Raw genomic sequence first — 20,588 nt, forward strand, 5'->3', positions numbered from 1 at the left:
TTCACTACAAGGCTGTGTGCTCTTGCTAGGTCTTTCTACCTATGCCATATTTACAAGTAGGCTGCTGAATTTTAGAACAGTAGTGGTGTGATTTCAGAGGTCTCAGTTGCTCTTACTGTCATAGCCTTATGTAACTGAGATGCCCACAAGGACAAGTCTTGCACTCAAATGGCTTGGATTTAAAGGAACACAGCCTGCACACTTTATTCATTTTATGTGGGACCCAGAACCTTATCTCTGCTTTCCATAAGATTCAGCTTACGGAATCCTCGGAATCTTGTCTAGGACGCCAAAGTAGTGTGCTCTCAAAAAACACGAAGCACACTCCTTCAGATTTGTACCATCCTCACCCTCTTTTATCTTTTTTTTTTAATTCATTCATTTTACAAAACCTATGGAATGCTTCGTGAATTTACATACAGTCCTGTGCAGGGGCCGTGCTAATCTCTGTATTGTTCCAGTTTTAGAATAACGTGCTGCAGAAGCGAGCACCTTTCATCGACTTTAACAGCAATGATTAGGAAGTTCAGCTGGGATTGACAGTTTTAAACTGCATTGGCAAAGACTCAAACATAAACAACAGCCAAGTTATCGGATTAAGCAGCCAGCTAGGACTGGGAAAATAGGGGACTCCCCAAAATGTTCACACGCCAACAGGTATAAGAACAGTGTGCTACTTTTAGTATGTTCCTTCAGGCGAAGGGTATTTGGCAAGGCTACCGTTAACTACCAACCTAGCGTGGTAATCCTAAGACCATGAAAAGAGAGTTATTTTTGTGCATCAAATGCTGCAGCACAGCCAGGGCAATGCTGGTCTGTGAAAACGTCAAGTCTCGCTGCTCTCATGTGCAGCAAAAAGAGCTTGATATTCCACAGGAGTGCATCACAGCGAGCCAGAAGAGCTAGAAGTCAGAGTGTGAGGATGCTTCGAGGTGGAGTCTTGGAGAGGAGGGAACTGTGGGAATTTAAGTGGAGTCATTGTGGTCCTTGGCTGAGGGATGGGGACTGGGTTTTGTTGTTGTGGTGGTGGTGTTTTTTTGTTTGTTTGTTTATTTTGTTTTGTTTTGTTTTTTTGAGTAAGGTGAGATTCCCAAAACAAGTGGATACCCTAGGCTTGGGATCCTGATAGAATCATCTAAAGATCTGGAAGAACTGGGAGAAGGGTCAAGGCAGAATCAATCAGCTCAATTTATAACATTGGAAACATTCATCAAATATAATGGACGACTATGTCTTAAGAATAAGTGTGTGCCCTGGGATAAAAGCCGTAGCCTGCGACTCAGGAAACAAGGGCGGATCTGTCCCAACAAGAATATAATCAAGGAGAATTATAGATGTATATCCATGATTTTAGTTATTTTCTAGAGCAAGTGGCAATGCCCTTTTAAGAATGACAGTATTGAGTTGAAGAGATGGCTCAGTGTGAAAAGCATTGGCTGCCCTTTCTGAGGTCCTGAGTTTAAATCCCAGCATCCACACAGTGACTCACAACCATCTGTAATGGGATCTGATGCCCTCTTCTGGTGTGTCTGAAGACAGAATATAATGTATTCATACATACATACATTAAATAAATAAATCTTTTAAAAAATGACAGTGTTATTTAAATCCCTAGGAAATCGGGATCTTATCAGAAATACAATAAAAAATGGTCAGACATAGCAAGAAACAGTAAACACAAGACAGCTACTCAAGAAAAAAGAATGACGCTCATAGATGAGGCGGTATATTTAAGAATTTAAGGTAGATTTAACATGGAGATTTACCCTTGGATTTTTTTATATAATATGCAAACCATAAATATCTAAATTAAAGGATTAATTAGATCCTTTTTTTAAAGATCAGACATAAGACAAGAATGCCCACCCCTAGGCTCCTACTCAACACCACAGCGGTGCTCTTAGGCACTTGAATTTCAGGTGTCAGTTGGCAACTGGATTTAAAAATTGAAGATTTGGGGAATAAGAGCTTGGAGAGACAGATTTTAGGAAATGGAGAAAAGGTGTGGGTGGATGAGATCCGGAAGAAGAGCTGAAGGAAGGGAAGGCCTAGGCCTGAGGGTGAGGCTGTGTGGTCACTGAGACACAGTTGACCACCGTTTCTGTGAATGTGAAAGGAGGGGCCTCCTGGGCCTACACTGTGCTGTGTGCTCCATAGAGAGCACTGTCTCCCCCTGAGCAATGAGAGGCGAGGCTGACCACTTCCACGTTCAGCAGGTGGCACTTCTGTGGAACGCCAGGGCTGTCTCCTCCGGTGGCTGTGGATGCTTTATTACTTGGTCCAGTCCCCAGGCAGGGCCTGCTGTGCTCTGGAGTTCTGTAGAAACAGGAATGCTAGAATCACCGCGTCTACAACATGCTGTCAGCCTTGGCGTTCTTGTTGATGTTCCGTTTTTCTCTCGCCCACCCCCCCAACACCCCAGCCTCAGGAAGATGAAAACTCGGGGCACTTCACATGGCCTTAGGATATTGATGACAACTGTAAAAGATGGAGCCAGATGGATTTAAATTTTTCTCCTGAAGACAAAACATAGCTTGCCTCCGCTAAGATCTTATCTATTTAATGAGCAGAGGCAGTATAATTAAGGCTTTTTCTCCAAGGCTGTAGACGTGCCAGGCCTGCTGGAAACTTTGTTTGGTTTTCATAAATCAACTCTATTTGGGCCTGAACGTACTCAGGGCCCGGTTCTACCCTGCGTTCATGGAGGTTGTCATAACGGCGTCTTGTTTTCTCACAGTTAACCTATCCTTGATCACAGGGAAACATCTTGGATGCTGTTGACCATGGCTGGATGGCCACGCTTAAGGCAAAGGCAGACCATGGGATGAAGGAGTGTGGCTGGCCAGTGGGTGGGGTGAGGGGCCTTACCAGGGTTCTGAGAATGAGTCCTCTATCTCTGAGGACCTGGCACTGACCTGTGTGGGGCAGCCCTTGGCCAGTGAATAGTCCTCACTTTGGTGACTTTCTTGGCTCTGTTGGATATAAGAGGTCTGAAAGTTTCCCCAAGAGCCTTGTGAATTAAATACATTTGCGATTTGTATTCTAAACAAGCTTGCGTGGACTAAATATGCTGGCTGTATTGTTTTCTTGGCTCTTATTCATTTGTTAATAATGTGTTGTTTTTTTGGGAAATAGCCCTCACTCTGTTGGCTCAGAAGAGGAATCCAAGGGAAATGTCATGCTGAATCCTGTGCTAGAATTCAAAGCAACACGTGTGCAGGAGTGATCTGGTCAAACAAGGATATGGTTTCCTAAATGGGTGGATCCAGACAGAAGGTGGACCATGGATGGTAGATGCTGCTTCAAATATGGCTTCTGATGAGCACATTGAATGGAGCAAGGGATCACAGGACCCACGGACTCTGGAGGACACATAGCTGTGACCTCTGAAAGGGAATCAAGGGAGGGGATGGTCCTACAAATCCTGACCCTGTGGCATACAAGCAGGAAGAGGGTCCAGATGATGCTCGGAGAGTTTTGGGTTTGCTGAGTGGGCTCGGCCCATCACATGTGTCAGCATCCGGTCAAAGATCACAGCACACACTTGCTGGACTTCGATGTCTCATTCTGAACTGGGTTCTTTATACAGCCACAGCTGCTCAATTATGTTCTGAGTTGTTTCCTGATGGGCAGTGGGGACAAGTTGAGAACAGCTGCAGCCGGAAGAGGAGAGAAAGAGGAGGAGGAGGAGGAGGAGGAGGAGGAGGAGGAGGAGGAGGAGGAGGAGGAGGAGCCTGTGTCCTCCTGCATTTGTGGCCTTGCCCATCATGGAGCTAAACTTGCAGAGCTTGGAAGGAGGTAGGAGCTGAGTTTCCAGGCTCTTCCATGGTGACCCTCTTAGCACAGGGCATGACTGCTCCTGTAGGAGTTTTCTGGCCTTGGGTATAGAAGAAGGTGGAAGCCTGGCCTGGTCTGCCTCTCACAGTGGTGGTGTGGCTGAGTGGTAATGTTTCTGCACATAAGCTCATGTCCCATTACAACCCATCTATCTGGGCCTTACCTTTCTGCATACTCAGAGTGGGGTGACTCACCCTCTGCTAATTGTCAGAGAGGTAAGGGCAAACAGTAGCTCATTGTTGAAGGCTGACGTCTCAAGAGAAGGTCCAGTCTTACACCGTCAACGTTTGTGGAGCAATTGCTGACGTGGGATCCATGTTCTTTCTGTGGGACCACACAGGTTTGAGCCTTGGGAAATTTCTAGTTAGTAGACAGCAAGTCCACGAGGTCACACAAGTTCCCAGGCAGTAACCAGCATTTACTAAACAACTATGTGTCCGATAATAATGATAATCTCATTTAATCACCCTAACCCATCTGTTTGCTGGTGAGATTATTGTCCCATTTTCCAGATGTGGAGATGAAGGTTGAGGGAGCTGGATAACACAGACATGGAAGAGACAATGGATTAGTATCTTGTTACTGTGCTCTGCAGGGCCAAGGTGTTCTGACAGGTTTATGCAGACCAAGAAGAACAAGCAGCAGATGGGAAAGGAGTCTGTCTCCTCAGCAGGACCAGCCTCTGCACAGGTATTGTTGTGTGGGAACTTAGCCGGGAGTTCCGAACAAGGAGTCTGATGTGGGGGACTGGCATCTGGAAGAGAAGTAGGCGTAAGGTGACATGAGACATCCTGGAGTGTCAGATTCCAGAGCATGGGACTGTGAGAACTGCGGGGATCTGGGGCAGCGATGGCTGTCCTCCCAGATATGATTGCTGGACACATCTGACTAGCCTTTCTGGTGGCTCTGCCACCTTCTGACCTTTATTATGGGGCCAATGTTTGTTCTATGTATCTGTAACTACCGATATACCAGAGGCTTATGCGAGTCATCTCTGGTCTTTACCACAGTCCTGCAAAACAGCTTCAAAGACCAAAATTCCATCGCGCCAGACTTCCTCTTCAAGACTGCTAAGCTAATGCATGATGAAGCCGGGAGCCAGCACCAGGTGTGTGGATTGCAAAGCCCCGTTCTTCATGTGATGTGAAGGGTGTGTCACGGGAGACTGGGCATGAGAGGAAGGCTGGCTTTCTGTTCATCTTCCCCTCAGAAGGCCCCTTACTTTGATGAGAGACAATAGTGAAAATATTGCCCAGCTCTGGTTTACCCTAGCCTGCTAGGAGGCCGTGGGTATATGCCTTCTTGACCATCTCCCATCTGCCTCTATTCCAAAGCAGACAAAGGCTCTGCACACACCAGGAATGAAGAAACCAGCTTTCACCCAGTTAACGGGCAACAGGAGTATTGAGACAACTCCAAGAGTCCGGACTCACAGACAATTTCTCTCTGTGCCTTTTGGTTTGTGTTTGGAGTTTACAGATGTGAAGCCACAGCTGGCTTCCCCGTTTTTCTGAGGGGCCCTGAGAGCCAGTCAACTGAGTTTTCTATTGTCCTTTTTCACAGGTTTAATAGCTGTTGGCAACCACGTTGCGTTATTTTGTTCACATAATTATTCACTGAGCGCGAACATACCCTGGAGCGCCTCAGCTGTGGCCATGTTCGCCGGACGCTAGGAAGTGGCTCAAACCTGTGTGTGTATGTGTGTTTGTGTGTGTGTGTGTGTGTGTGTGTGTGTGTGTGTATGTGTGTGTGTGTGTGTGTGTGTAATGAGGAAAAAAAGGGTTGTTTGTTTCCTAATTAGAAGCATCAACCATTGAGAACGAAGACTGACACATGTTGTCTGTGTGACATATGTGAGTTGGATTCACCCTGCATTGTCATGACTGGGGCCCTGACATTTGCCTGGTCTTCTGTAGTTCTCTCAGCAGAGAAAGAAAAGCAGTCTGGCTTCCCTGGTGGTGGCAGAGACCACAGAGCCACGTGGAGGACCATGGCTCACCTCCTCTGTGAGCTAGAGTCGTGTCTGTTCCTCCTCAGCTTGTCTGGGCAGCAACAGCCATGAGTTGTTGAACATTAAAGAGCAAAGACATTAGAAAGAGAAGCTGCTAAGCTGCAGCCTGTTCTCTGTCTCCATGTTGAACAAGGTGGGACGGGGAGGATGGCTGTGAGAAGGATGGCTCCTTTCCTTTCAGAACGCAGAAGGGGCAGTCTAGAAGCTCAGGCCAGGAGAGGCCAAGGGGAAGCTGAGGGATTTGTCCGGATGGGTGCGACCAGGCCGCTCATGGTGGCACCCACCTCCACGTGTGGGAACGTGGTGTTGGGGGTTTGCTTCTTGATAGAAACAAACTTACGAGTAGAGGGAGGAGAGAATCTTGTCTTGGTACACCTCTGAGGATGACATTCTAGGCCTTTGAGGTAAGAATAGGAAGGGCTTTAATTCCCCACTACAGGCTACATGGAAGGGTGGTGGCTGTGTTCTCCACGGAGGAAGTGTCCAGTCAGGCTTGTGTTTCAGGGACTCCGGACAAGTTAACTGGATCTCCACTCAGCCTAGGAGATGCCCTGTACACCAGGGTGTCTGGGCAGCTCCCTGGTTGTGACTTTTGACCGGATATCTGCTGCCAGCCAGGACTCTAGGTGTCTGTGGTAGTGGTGGTCTTCGTCTCCTTGGCTGTAAAATGAAGCTTCTAACTGCAGTCCCCATCCTGTTTGGAAGGTGGTTACTTTATATGCTGGGAGCAGTCAGGCTTTAGCAACAGCTCTGCCATCTACCCATGTGTGGATAAAGAAACGTGGTAGATACACAGCGAGAAACCGATTAACTGCAGCACAGGGGACCTCCGGACATGATGCTAAGTGAACTAAGCCAGGCACAGGAGGACATATTCCACACCACCTCATTTCTGGGTTGGGGATGGGAGGGCTGGGAAATGTTGGTGAAAGGGTGTAAAGCTTCAGTTTCACATAGTGAATAAGCTCTGGAAATACACATATATATGCAATACATGCATATACATATATATATATACACATGCACACAATGTGTATACATATGAAAATAAATACATGTGTGCTATACATATATACAAATGTACATAACACAAACACACAATATATGTACATATGCACACACATATAACATGTAATATTACACACATACACTTACATACACATCTAACACACACACACACCATATGCCTACATTTCATACACATACACTCATAGGCATCCACTTATACAGCACCTTGTAAACACACACAAACACACACACATGGTAACTATGAGGTAATGAATTGATTTGGTGTTATCATCATTTCATATTCTCTGTGAACAATATCACTTTGGGCATCTTAAATACAATTTTTATTTGTCAGCGATGCTTCACAAAACTCTGGAAATAAGCAACTTTGGAAAGAGTTTTTTACAACTTAAAGAGACTAAGGAAGTCAGGCATGGGGCCAGCAAAATGGCTCAGTGGGTTCAAGTGCTGAGACAAGCTGTCTCTCATCCTAGGATTCCACAGTAGGAGAGAACTGGTCCCCAAAAGTTGCCCTCTGACCTCTGCGCACTTCTGTGGGTCCCGAGTCCCCACACTCACATGCACAGGTGGCATAGGCCTGTCATCTCAGTGCTTGGAAGAGGGAGGCTGGAGGACTGGGGATAAGGGCCAATGTAGAAGAAAGAGTACAAGCTATAAAGGATTTACTAAAAGATTTGCTTAAGAGACGTTAAATCACAAATGCAGAATTTAACTAAGGGAGTGCTGGCTCCAAATACCCAAAGATAAGTAGTGTGTTAGCCAGCCTGTTAGAGATAAGCAAAATTTACATTGCTAGGCTGCGAATTTTTATTCATCAGGACCGACTAGCCATTAGGCTCATCTCCCAAAAAACATGCCTCGCTGGCCAGCTCAAGAGCCCAGTGCGGGGTCACAGCTACCCTTAAAGATCTGGGTTTCTTGGTTCAGCCCCTGCATTTTTATCAGGAAAAGCATAATCCTGCCAGGTGGGCAAGATGAACCTGGGTAAAAACTATTCAAAAAGACTAACACTGGTGTACCTAAAATAATCCTGGCACTATCTTTGCTGTGTAAATCTTCCGTCTGCCCAAGTGGCCAGACTTGGAGTCTCCTGACTGTGTTTAAATTATTGGAAGTGTAACCTGGGGCCAGGACATGAAAGGACTTAGGTATGCATGTTAGGAAAATCTATTCATGGTTGCTTTTTCCTTGGGCATTAGCTGCTACCAGCCATGCACTTTTATTCTCTTACCAATAAAAAATCTTTTCCTTTATTAATTTCTAAGTGTGCAGAATGATTTCTTACTGGGGATGCATATTATTTAACTGGGAAGCCTGGGCTACATAGAGAGAGGCAGAGGGAGAGATGGATTGAAGTTAGGGAGAGACAAAAAGATTGAGAGATCAAGGTTGGTACATAGTATTAACTAGACTCAAGATTTTATTTGGATTATATTATTTTTCTGCGAGTTTCAGGCTGGGCAGCAGGTTATTGTGAATTGGCTTCTCTTACATTCTTGTTGGTCCACAATATCCTGAAGTTTTGACACAAGGCTTAGAGAAGTTGTCAGTGACTGCTGGAAGATGCTTCAGGCCTTTGGTTTGGAGAGACTATTAGGGTCAGGGTGGCCCTCGTCTTGCTTTACCAATCAGCTGTCTCCCAGCTTTAGAGAGGACATAGCTCAGGATATGTGCAGAGGGCTCTCCTGGGCCTTAAGATACAGAGATGAGGGCAAGTGGGGAGATGCCTGTCCTGTGTCTACAGCTAGGAAGACATCTTCTGGCTTCCCGGGGCTGTAGAGCCAGCCTCCCTGCCATCACAGGCCAGGATAGGATTCCAAGGTGCTCTGCAGAACAGGTGCTGTGGCAAGAACCTGGGGGCCTGTAGCTTTTGTTGTAACATGATTCCTCGGAGCACTGGGCCTCCAGGACCCTCCAGGAAATTCCTTTGCAGAAGTTCAGAAAGAGCTTTGCTTAATTTCCTGCCTGGGCCTGTTATGGTGGAGGGAAAGGTGTTGGCCCAGATGGCTTAGGGTCTGTTTGGTGCCTTCCTGGCTCATACTAGAACTTGGCCTCTAGCATCTTCTGGAGTTCGCGAAGACTCTTCTGAAGGCAAGGTTATCTTACATCTCCCGTGAGAGCGGCTCCTGGTAGACGATATTGACTTCGAGGGGAGCCACACTTCCATCCAGTGATTCTGGGGCCTCGCACAGCAGGCGCACCCCACACATCAAGTCCCAGAGTATTCTCATCCTACAGCAGCCTGCCTGGCGCTGGGGCATGGCTGTCAGCCAAGCCTGTACACTTAACACACATTCCTTTGCCAAAATCCTAGGCACATTAATATTTCCAAACCTCAAGTCAGTTCTTTTAAAAAACCAGAACCACATGCTGGCAGAGGCGATGTGTTCGTGGGCTGCAGTGTTTTGTACTGGGTTGGGATCCGTGAGTTGCATGGTAGAGATCAGCTCTATACTCAGCTCCAGGGTGCCTAGGCGAGGCCTTCCCCTCCCGAGCCTGGGTTTTTCTGGCCATGAAACAAGAATGTTGGATCAGAGAATCTTCATGGGCTTACAGCTTTGAGGGTTTATGATTTTTGTGGAGTTGGAGACTCTGAAGTTCACTGGTTTATAGGGTAGTTTATGTGAAACCCACAAGGGCCTGGGATTGCTTGGAAATGTTTGAAATGTGTTGCTTTTTTTTTTTTTTCATGAGTCTAAACACAGGCAAAAACGACAAGAATGTAAACAGCGCTCGGAAAAGCCCTTTCTACTAGGGCTTGCTGGAGTCTGGATGAAGGTAACGGTACTAAGGAGTCTGCACACAGTAGAAGCTGGAACTGGAGGCTTCGTCCACGGCTGCCCAGGAAGGAGGGCCTGCTGCTGGATGCTGGGTATGGCCATAGTTCCCCACTTCTCTCTCACACAGCAAGGACTTAAAGTCAGTGCTCCCAACTTCCAACTTCTTTCCAGAAGCCCTGTAGATTCCATTCTGCCAACTTGGAGCCCTTGAAGCCCCCACACCTTGAGCATTGGTGTCTTCAGCTAGATAGCCTCTGGGAAGATGGAGACAAACCCCAGCCTACAATTGCTCCTTTCTCTGAGTGCACGGCAGCCCGGGCTCCATCGGAGACCCTGGGTGTGGGGCCTGCTCTTAGGTTGGTGATACTATAACTGGGAAGACTGGTGTCTCAGTCAATGGAGTCAGCAGGCTGGGGACCATCAGGGGCAGAATATGGGGCTACAGAGCGTTCTTTCTCCATGTTTGAGCCAGGGTTCATGGAGACAGTGATGACATCTGACTTGATGGTGGCTGCAGCCTGGTGTGAAAGGCATGGGCAGGAGACTCATGGATGAAGAGGTCGTCTGCCTTGATGAGAGTGAGCCAGTGGGCCTGGGAGAGCCACCCTGAGGAGATGGCTTTGTGCTGAGACTGCAGGGCTTAGGATCTAGTGTGCTGAGTGTAGGGAGATTAACGCCAAGCTACAAACACATGGGCAGAGGGCTAAAGCTCAAAGGCTGGGCCAGGAAGTGGTAGTAACAGGGAGTAAAGCCACTGAAGGCTGTATGCAGGGATGCTCTGAGCAATAGGGGCAATTTGGAGTTAGGATGGCTGTGTGGATACAAAAGGCAGTGTGTGCCCACCAGAGAGCCTTAGTCATGACCGAAGCGCAGCATCCAGACACTTGAGTAGGAAGTTGAGAGTCATGACTCATTCAAGGTCGGAGGGAATTAATAGAGTCCTTCCCACTTCCACCCACTTCCTGCGCTCACCCTGGCAGGAGCCATTCTCAGCTTTTGCCTTTGCGGTTATTCATATCTTCCAAATGCGCCTACTTGGGATTCCTGCAGTCTCATTGTTTCAGCTAGTCCATAGTTGAGAAGAGAGTGGGCAGGAATGACTCCATTTGTGTCCATACCCAGTGATAAAATGACCCCCATCCTCAGAGATCAGGAGAGGAACCAAGGGGAGAAGCAGGAGGGAGGAGGACGTAGATGGCTCAGGAAGGGCTGTGGTGGTGGAAGTAGGAAGCCAGCGTGATGTTCTTCTCACAGGGACTTCAGAGGCTCCTGCATAAGTCCCGCCCATCCTCTACACCTTCTTGTTTGAGACCCAGCTCTAGGGCCAGCAGTTCTATCCAGTCTCATTGCATGGGTTAGACTTGCATTCTCAACTTGGGAGTTCCTAAGTCAACTCTCCATACACTGCAGGCCCATGCTACCCAGTGTGTGGTCCATGGTCTTAGAAGGGTCATGGCCATCAAAGCCAGGGACTTGAGATTTGACTTGTTTGGAGAGAGAGGAGGCAAGAGGGCAAGAGGAAGACATTTATGAGCAGGTTAAGTAGGGCCACGAGATTCCTGGAGAAGTCTCTGAAGCTCTCAGAGTGCTCCTCAACCAAGACAGTGTTCGCTCTGTGACCCTGAACTGAGATGTTACGAAACCAAGGCCACGACTTGGAGACAGCGTCCGTCTGACAGCTAAGGGACCGGATGTTGACCAATGTTTTCCTCAACCTCAAATGCCGCAGGTCCCAGAGTAGCTGTTTGCTTCCCTGTTTCTCTTTCCAAAAGTCTAGCCTACCAAAAACAAAGGTCAAAAGGGACCCTGGTTATGACAGAACCAACTTTGGTAACAGACCAGTTCTCCTTGGATGCCCTTTCCAACACCGATACATGCATGCAAGATTGCTTAACACCAGGCTGGGAGACCTCGTCAGCATCCAAGAAGCCAGGGTTGTAATGAGAACGGCTCAGGGTCAACGTTTGCTGCATACGAGTACAAGGACATCCTCCATGCATAGAGTTCTCAGGAACCAGCCAGGGCCACTGGGAGGGGATGGTCTTGGAGCTGAACATCTTTAGGACAAAGGATGAGCCAATGAATCACAGCCTCCAACCTAGCCCTGGTTGTTAGGAAGCAGTGTGGTTCTCCATGCCTTGGCCACAGTCTCAGCAAATGAGAGAAAGTACTCAGCCCAGTGTCACAGGAAGATTCTCTTAAGGATGGTTTGCTTAGAATCCAACAGGACTGAGAACACGCAGCCCCAGTGCTTGGGTTAAGCTTGTCCTCTCGGTGGTGGTGGGAAGGAAGTGTATTTTCTGTCTTTTCCTGATTGTGCCGGTCTTGTCTTGATGAGCGGTCATATTTGCTGGGCTCTGCTTGGATAACAGTGTGCTGCCATGTGTTGGTGTGCTCCCTGCCTTCCCTCTGATGTCACCTCCTGGCACACCTCCTTCTCTGTGCCGGTCATCAGGTCATTGCTCTACAGTGCTTCAGTCCACCCTCACTGGTCTGCTTCGTGATGGCGGAGGTGGGCTTTGCAAATGGTTCTCTTGCCGACTGGCACATGTAAATCTTGCCAGTGGAGGGACTGGAAAAGAAAGGGGATTTGTCTCCTTCTGTTTTCCGTGAGCCTCGTCGGTACACAGGTCTGAGGTTTAGGCCCCAGATCGCATGGGGGAAGAGTCTGAGCTTCTGTAGTACCCAGTGGCTATCATCAGGATCTTAGATCCTGACCTCAGTCATCTTTTCTGGAAGTTTTCCAGTGGAATGCTCCTCCTTGAGCGCCACCTTCCCCTAGCCTTCCCTCCAGTGTATATCGAGCAGGTACACTCTGGGTTATGGAGACTTCCTGGTTACCTTCTCCTGATACTACAAGTGTCTTCATCACACCTTGCCTCCTCGGCATCTACATGCTCCTAGTGGTCATTGGAACAGGGCCATGCCCTTCTGAGGTTTTAATCCCAGCTTGGCAGGGAGGAAAGTGCTTCTCCTCATGTGCACTAACAGCCTGAGGTATTGTGGCTGCTCCTTGTGTCTGTTGTACCTGGACTTTTAGGATTCTCATTAACTTTTACTGGTTAGCACACCAACCCCACAATAGCAATTCTGTTTGCATTACTATGTGGTTTCTGTGTCTAGACTGAACTTTACAAACAGAACTTTGAGCAGAACATTTGATTGTCCAGTCACGTGAAGGGAGAGCTGACTGGAAGCAAAGAGCCACATAGCTTTGTAGGGATCAGTCATGGTTTATCTAGGTGTTCAGAGACATGGGTAGCCAGGGCTATATTAGTGACAAAGTCAGAATGAGCATATAAACTGTGAATGTGTGTGTCTTGAGGACATAAATTAGTATAGGGGACCTTAATGATCAGGTGGACAAAGTGACTCTCTGGGTAACTGTCACTTAGTGGTTATCCAAGCCTCATGCAGGGGCCCATGAACATGGATGTGAGTTGGCAGGGGAATGGAGGGGCTTGGTAGGTGGGCTTCTCCATTGTGAGTGTTATCTAAGCTTGCTATCTACCTGGGTGTCTAATCTGCCTATAGGAGTGGCCAACACTAAACTCCTGACCCCACCCAGTAGCAGAATGGTTATATTGGCCTCTGGTACCGTGAAGATGACAGTTACTGTGGTCTCTGGCCTAGGTGCATTTCTAATAACAGATATTTCTTCTCAGCACATACCATTTCTGCCAGCACTGCCAATGATGGATACAGGAAGACCTGACACCTCAGCCACTGTTAGGATAATGCTCTAGAACACTTCTGATCCTAGCTTAGGACGTGAGCATCAAGCCACTGCTAAGGTGTAAGTCAGTCCCTCTCCCTCTCCCTCTCCCTCTCCCTCTCCCTCTCCCTCTCCCTCTCCCTCTCCCTCTCCCTCTCCCTCTCCCTCTCCCTCTCCCTCTCCCTCTCCCTCTCCCTCTCCCTCTCCCTCTCCCTCTCCCTCTCCTTCTCCCACTCTCCCATTGGCTGTGGTATGTGAAGAGTGCAGAGACTTACCAAAGATCCTGAATGGACAAGGTTCTAATTTACAGGACACGATGTCTTCTTAGAGTCAGAGACCACAACATGCTGCTAACTCCTCAGAGTCAGGATACACTATTCTAGAAATCAAGGAATACAGCTGGCAGCCACTTCTCTTTCCATTTTGCGTCCTGATCTATATACAGAATTGTGGCTTCAAATGAGGCTGCTGTGGCACTCTGTTCCCCAGATATGGCACAGTCTTCATCATCTTGAAAATAAAACAGCTGTGATTAACTAACGGGACCCTCACAGGACTGGGGCTGTAAGTTCTTCCTCATAGGAAGAGGAGGTGGGAGGGTCGTTAGATGCTCAGATGAAAGTCCAGTCACCCCCTTCCTTCCTGCAGTTGCACATAATCTTGACCCAGTTGTAGGTGATCTAAGAGTGCTAGAATATGTAGGAGGTGATGGGTAACTGAAGAAGAGACTCCATCCATGTATGTGGCATTCAGGAGTGTCACCCATGCCAGGGTGGGCTTTCATGCTGTTTGGGAACTCACTCATCTCAATAAAGTCAGTGCTTCAGCAAGCCAGACCCAAATGGAGTCATTTCTGTGATCCATCCTTGAAGCTCTCTCTGGAGTATATTTATTCGCCTCTCTCTAGTAAAGTCAACATAGGGACCAAAGCTGTAGTTCCATTAAACTGGAAGATATGACTTGGCCATCTTGGGGATCTTTCTATTGAATGAAAAAGGAGGAAGGGGCTACTACGCTGGCTGGAATGGTTGGTTCTATCATTGGCCAATGAGGTTGTAGCCTCACTGGGGCAAGAAAGACTGGAAAACCCTCATTTAGGACTAAAGGATAAAGGGAAAAGGCCACTAAGACACAGGCAGGCTAGCTAAGGTCTCAGACCCTTCAGAAATTAAAGTTTGGGCCATTTCACCAGATGGACCCCCTGCGCCCCCCTCGACACACACACCATGACTGAGCTTGGGGGACACAGAGTATCAGTGACAGAGGAAAATAGAGATCAGCAACCGCAGTCAGGACAGTCGTGAGAGAGGGGACAGCATGGCTTTGTACCTTTTCTGCAGAGGGTGCACGTTTAATGCAGGCTGGAGAATGACCTCCAGCAGCTGCGATCTCGGTTTCAAATGAGTTAAGTATAAAGCAAGCAAAGGTTAAAGAGGAAATGAGAGCGGCAGAGGGAAAGTGGAGGCAAAGCATCAGCCAGTCAGAGCTCACAGCATCCAGCAGGAGGACTAAGCATCAGCCAATCAGAACTCACAGCGTCTAGCAGGACTAAGCATCAGCCAGTCAAAGCTCAAGGACTGGGGTCGCCAGGTGAAGAGATCAAGTCCAAGGTGAAGTCATCAAATCAGAGGCTCACAAACACCCAGCAGAAGTTAGCTGGGGAAGCCTTGTTGAAGCAGCCAGCCTGAGTCCTGGCAGAGTAGTGTCTCCTTGGGTGTGGCTTCCAGGTCAAAGAACAAGTGGCAAACAGTAGCTAGAGGAGCATCAGGCCCTTACAAACTCACAGCAGAAATGACTGGGGAGGCCAGCTGAGAGGTCTGGGCAGGGTGGGGTGGGGCATTATCTCCATGGAGGAGCTACCCATGACTCAACTTTCACCCAATCCCATGGCAGGCAAATTATATCTCCTGACAAACAGCAGTAACTTCTGTTGGAAATGGCTTAACTTCTAGCTGTCTTTAAGGACGAGATTTTTTTAAAAAATATTTATTTTATGTATGTGAGTACACTATTGCTCTCTTCAGACACACCAGAAAAGGATATTGGATCCCGTTACATATGGTTATGAGCCACCATGTGGTTGCTGGGAATTGAACTCAGGACCTCTGCAAGAGCAGTCGGTGTTCTTAACCACAGAGCCATCTCTCTAGCCCTGGGCAAAAAGTTTGCTAATCTGTTGGCTGATTGCTGTTCTCTTTTGCTTTTTGGCACAGAGTTAGAGGGCCAGCCTGTCCCAGGAAAAGGTGTTATGGAGAGTATTTGAAATAAACACGCTGGAATCTAGGACAAGAGGTCTCACCTTGCTCCCAAATCTACTTGCAACAAGTTTAAACAGAAATGACAATTCATCAATATTGTTTATGTTACAAAAGTTGGGTGAAGAGCCTGGGGAAGGACTGAGAAGTGCCTGGAAGACTGGCTAGTCTCCACTCCCCAAGTGGGTGGTGTAGGAGCTGAAGACAGAGAGGATCGAAGCCAGTAAGTGAGGAGGTACTGCTTAGAGAAGGGAATGTTGCCTTAGAAGGCTCCAGTCTGAGGACTTGGGTTGTCTGGGAATTCTGCAGCCATACCTGACTAGGCAAGAATCCTCAGGATTCTCAGAGATAAATTTGTTCTCTTGGGGTTAGGAGGCTCTGGTGATATGTTTGGGATGGTGGTGACATGGTTAGAGGTGGGGCTGGCCTGGAGTCTACCATGGAAAGTCTCTATTTCTTAGAAAAGATAGCTATCAGAGAACTGCAGTCTTCTAAGGGCGTAGCTGATGCTGAGAGCCAGGAGCAGATAGGATGAGCCTAGATATCTCCTGACCCTCCAGGGAGGGAGGCAGCTGTGAGGGTGGATGCAAGCTCGGCTTCCAGGCAGTGCATGCTGGGAAGTCAGCATCATGCATCCATTGCTGTTTTACAACTCAATCCATATCCCACTGAGGAATTTTCAATCTCGCACATAGATGTGGGTTCACAACTCCAGCCAAGGCTTCCTTATGCTACTCAGTGGATAAGGCAGAAGCATGCTGGGGCACAGGCTATGTTCAGAACTCTCATGACTACAATGGAATGGGAGATGGAAGCTATGTCATGGGCATTGGGCCTGAGCCACCTTGTAGAAGATGGGAGAGATGCCAATGTACGACATTCTTTCTGCATTTCGTGATGAGCCAGAAGTTATCTTGTAGTCACTAGGAGAATCTGGGTGTAGGGCAATGACCAATGAACCCTGTGTGTGATGGTTGATTTTCCATGCCCCTTGGCTGTGTCACGGGGCCAGTAATCAGATGTGGACCCAAGTGTGGTTAACATCAAAGCAAGCTAACTGTAGGAAGAAGAGATGTGTGTGTGTGTGTGTGTGTGTGTGTGTGTGTGTGTGTGTGTGTGTGTTTGGGGGGCAAAGAGTGGTTTATCAAATAGGTTGAAAGTCCTAAGAGCCAAAAGAAAGAAAATGGAGTTTCATAAAGAAGATCTGTCTGTGGTTTACAAAACTGCCCCCTGCTGGAGCATTCAGCTCTATCCCCCAGGGGACAGCAGGACCTCAGCCGTCCCCACTTCTATGTGTGCTCCTAGCCGTCCTGAGCACAGGGCTTGGCCCAGCCTAGATGCACAATAAATATTTCCTGTATTGAAACGACATCCATCTGTCGGAGTCGGTGTGAACAGAGATCTGCCTTGGGGCAGAGGCGGAAGCTGAGGGACCTCAGAGGGCCCTTCCTGTTCTTAGATCCTGTGACAGCAAGTGGGAAGCGCTCCAGATTGGGAAGAGGTTGTTGGGAGACAAAATGGGAAGGGAATCTGGGATAGCAAAATTGGATTGGGAGGGGGGGAGGGGTGCAAAAGTCGAGTGACTTGAGGAGTGGGCCCCAGGCTTCAGCTGTCCTGAAGAGTGCTTACCGCAAAGGACGTGGGGCCATCCCTTCTGACAGGACAAATGCTGCCCAAGCATTTATGTTAACTCTTTTCATCTTCACAAGAGTCCATGAGCTAAGCGCCAGGAAGATGCATATCCAAGATGGTGGAAAGGAAGAACAAACAAATGAAGTAGCTAGGAAAGGGACCATTGTTCTCCCTGGGGGGAACCCTTCTCCAGGCAGGTCCCTTCCAGTAAAGGCGAGTGGCCCTTTGTCTATCACATTTAATCCCAGCAGGTCTCAGCTGGATTTTATTTTCCTGAGTTTGCCAAGAAAGCCCTTCGGGGCTGGGTGGGTTTTCAGGACCCTTGGTGTGTGCTTCGCATCCGCCCCGGTGGTCTTCGGCATGGGGGACGGATTTCTTCGCAGAGCCTTTCTCTCGGCGCTGCAGTGCTGGCTCTGTGGCCACATGTGCAATTCATAAAGTTAGTCTGCATTTTCCAGAGGACCCGGTTTCCAGGACGTTTTGGCCTGAACACCGTGAGCTCTCAAGAGTTCCTCCGAGAACTGCTGTCCACAGATCGCTCAGCTCCGCACATCCTCTGTGCGCCTGTGAAGTCTGGCACGGGGATTCTGTTATTGCTCCAGGATCGAATTTTGGAGTTTTATTTTATTAATATTTGTTCTCTACAGGGAGTTTTTGGGGGGTGGAGTGGGGTGGAGGTAGAGATCCAGACTAGCTCTGTTTTCTCTAGGTTTATCCTCGTTCCTAGCAGGCATGCACACTTGGCCTCGTTCTCTCATTTTTTGATCCCATTTGCCACGTTGATGCATGTCTTCCATATCGCAAGGTCCGATCTTGTGCAGTTCATAGAAACGAAAGTGTGACCTTAGGCTGGAGACATGTTTATAACCACTATAAAGTTGCAGCCATTTCTTTGGACACTAATTTTCTCTAAACCAAAATAAGCTTGACTTGAAGGCTGATCTTGTGTTGCAAGTATCGATACTGGCCTCTTCCCATGCTAGACGGTGGAAATTCCCAGAACTGTCCTGGCTAGCCCACAGGGAAGGACATGCTGGTCCCTATTCATGCTGGCTACCCTGCCTCTTCTTGTCTAAGCCTTCAAGGTCTGTGGTGAACAGGTTGATCATTTGTTACCCAGCTGGGGCATGGTTGCTAAGGTTGAGGTCCCATGGGCCTTGTCTCAGACTCTCTGCAGGATTTTTTCAGAGGTCTACTGTCTTTCTGTCTCACTGTAATGGATGTATTGTATCCCCTCCAAATCAGAAACCTTAACAGTCTAACTCCTAGGCCTTCAGAATACATCTTATATGGAATGAAGCCACTGAGGCTGTGATAAGTTACTTTAAGAGGGCATACTGTGGGGCTAGAGAGATGGCTCAGCGGTTAAGAGCACTGACTGTGCTTCCAGAGGTCCTGAGTTCAATTCCCAGCAACCACATTGTGACTCACAACCATCTGTAATGGGATCCTATGTCCTCTTCTGGAGTGTGTGAAGACAGCAACAGTGTACTCATAAATAAAAGAAACAAACAAACAAAAAAAGAGGTCACTGTGTGGGAGCAGGCCACTTTTCCTGATGTCCTTATAAGAGAGGTCACAGAGACACACAGGAAGAAAGCCACATGGTGCTGAGGACAGAGGCTGGAGCAGACCAATGGCCAAAGCTTGCTATTGGCAGCAAACTATCAGTAGAGAGGAGCCAAGGGCTTTCCCTTCTAGGTTCCAGAGTATTCACATCCCCACAGAGAACTTGCTCTGGGTCTTCCATCCTTTAGCAGAGTGAGGCAGTGAGTGTCTGTTGTCATTAACCAGGCAGGTTGCCATACTTTGTATGTGCGGCCATGGGTGCTGGCTCTGCCTTCTTGTCAGAGGAACAGCTTTCCCGTCTCTTGTCATAGTCACACCCTTTCTGGCCAGGCTAATATCACACTCCACAGAGGACACCCAGTAGGGCCACGCAGCAGGAGCAGCCAGCAGGAGCACCCAGTGGTACTCATGGCACCGGGTACCTTTTCAGAGGTTGTGTGTTGGGCAGGCAAGGCTGAGAGCAGCTGCAGAGGCCTCTCAATCAAGTCTGTCACTACCTAGTCCTAAGTGTATGTGTGTGGTGTGTATGTGGTATGTGTGTGGTATGTGCAGCATGTGTGTCGTGTGCGTGAGTGTGTGTGTGAGCATGTGTGGTATGTGTATGTGATATGTGTGGTGTGCATGTGTGTGTATGTGGTGTACATGCGTGTGGTATCTGTGTGGTATGTGCAGTATATGTGTAGTGTGTGTGTGGCTTTGGCCCATAGTTGCATTTGGTACAGAGACCTCCACTCACTCCTCTGCTTCAATTGTGCATATTTCAATCAGAACACACTTGTGGTCCATATGTATGAAATTTAACTTTGGCTCAGTCAGCGGGATCCTGCATCTAAAGACTGAATTCTGGAGAATACTTCTTTACAAAGTAAAACTTTTCTGAGATTCTGTGTGGTTGCAAGACGTACCATGGAGACACAGCACGGAGACACACCAGTGAGACATCCCTGTATATTCTACTCAGTTTCCCCTGTAATGTCTCACAAACCCACACCAAAGCCTCCTAATCATGATGAAGACAATGATGCTCTCAAGACCCAACACTTCTACCACAAGGCTCATGCCCACTGTTCCATCTCTACAGCAACCACGCCTGTGACTATCATATCCATAGTTTTGAAAGATATGGTCCCATCATTCCAGACTTGGTGACTTTATTATTCATCGGCAGCCTCGACCTGCTATTTGACTTAAAATTTTTTTTGACTTTTTAAAAAAGCAAACAAACAAACAAACAAACAAACAAACTCTGTCATTCCATTTCATCAATGAAGACTCAGGAGCCAGATGCTGTGGTGAAAGCTAGCTCAGAGAAGCAGAGTAAACCCCCAGATGCCCTTCCTCCTCAGCCAACAGCCCACCATGCATGCCCCTCACTCACACAGTCTCAAAACAAAAAGTCCTTCAAACTGAATGGCCCTCCTTTCTAGCTCCTGTGTGTCTCTCCCCATCCACCTAACCCCTCTTACTCTGGTTTTTCTTACTAATCCTATGGTCACTTCCTGTCAGCTGGTTGCTTGCTCCGCCTCTTGACCTCTGGTTGACTTTATTTACTCCTGTTTACAATATTCTAGCAGAGTGCTCTTGGATTCAAGGCGTGTACTAAGGCTGAGCTGCCCTGCAACTAAAAAACGGGTTTTCCCAGAGAGTAACGCAGTCTGGGTTCACAGTGTGATTAAATGTCCTGGGAGTAGAGGCAGATTGCCTGGGGTGTGACTCCTCCCTATCAAAATTATTGGCTACATTTTCTAAGATATTTACTC

The 20,588-nt window shown here is 47.9% G+C and overlaps 2 long non-coding RNA genes and 1 other non-coding gene across 4 annotated transcripts; 1 reads left to right on the top strand and 2 right to left on the bottom strand.

Moving 5' to 3' along the window:
- Nucleotides 1-388: 388 nt before the first annotated feature.
- Gm24716 lies at nucleotides 389-492 on the bottom strand. Its single transcript, XR_003950790.1, has one exon. It is a non-coding gene; the product is annotated as a U6 spliceosomal RNA (small nuclear RNA).
- Nucleotides 493-3,723: 3,231 nt separating this feature from the next.
- Gm32003 lies at nucleotides 3,724-6,811 on the top strand. The gene is made up of 3 exons (XR_382481.2): nucleotides 3,724-3,798; nucleotides 4,433-4,527; nucleotides 4,848-6,811. It is a non-coding gene; the product is annotated as a predicted gene, 32003 (long non-coding RNA).
- On the bottom strand, nucleotides 4,491-15,145 carry Gm40960. Of its 2 annotated transcripts, none has more exons than XR_001780955.2 (3): nucleotides 14,907-15,145; nucleotides 13,648-13,882; nucleotides 4,491-4,591 (listed from the first exon to the last, which is right to left on the bottom strand). It is a non-coding gene; the product is annotated as a predicted gene, 40960 (long non-coding RNA). The 2 variants fall into 2 exon arrangements; XR_873492.2 differs by lacking the exon at nucleotides 4,491-4,591 and adding an exon at nucleotides 7,215-12,229.
- Between the last annotated feature and the right edge of the window lie 5,443 nt (nucleotides 15,146-20,588).

This window comes from Mus musculus, chromosome 13 (assembly GCF_000001635.26).
Source record: "Mus musculus strain C57BL/6J chromosome 13, GRCm38.p6 C57BL/6J".
Taxonomy (NCBI): Eukaryota; Metazoa; Chordata; class Mammalia; order Rodentia; family Muridae; genus Mus; species Mus musculus.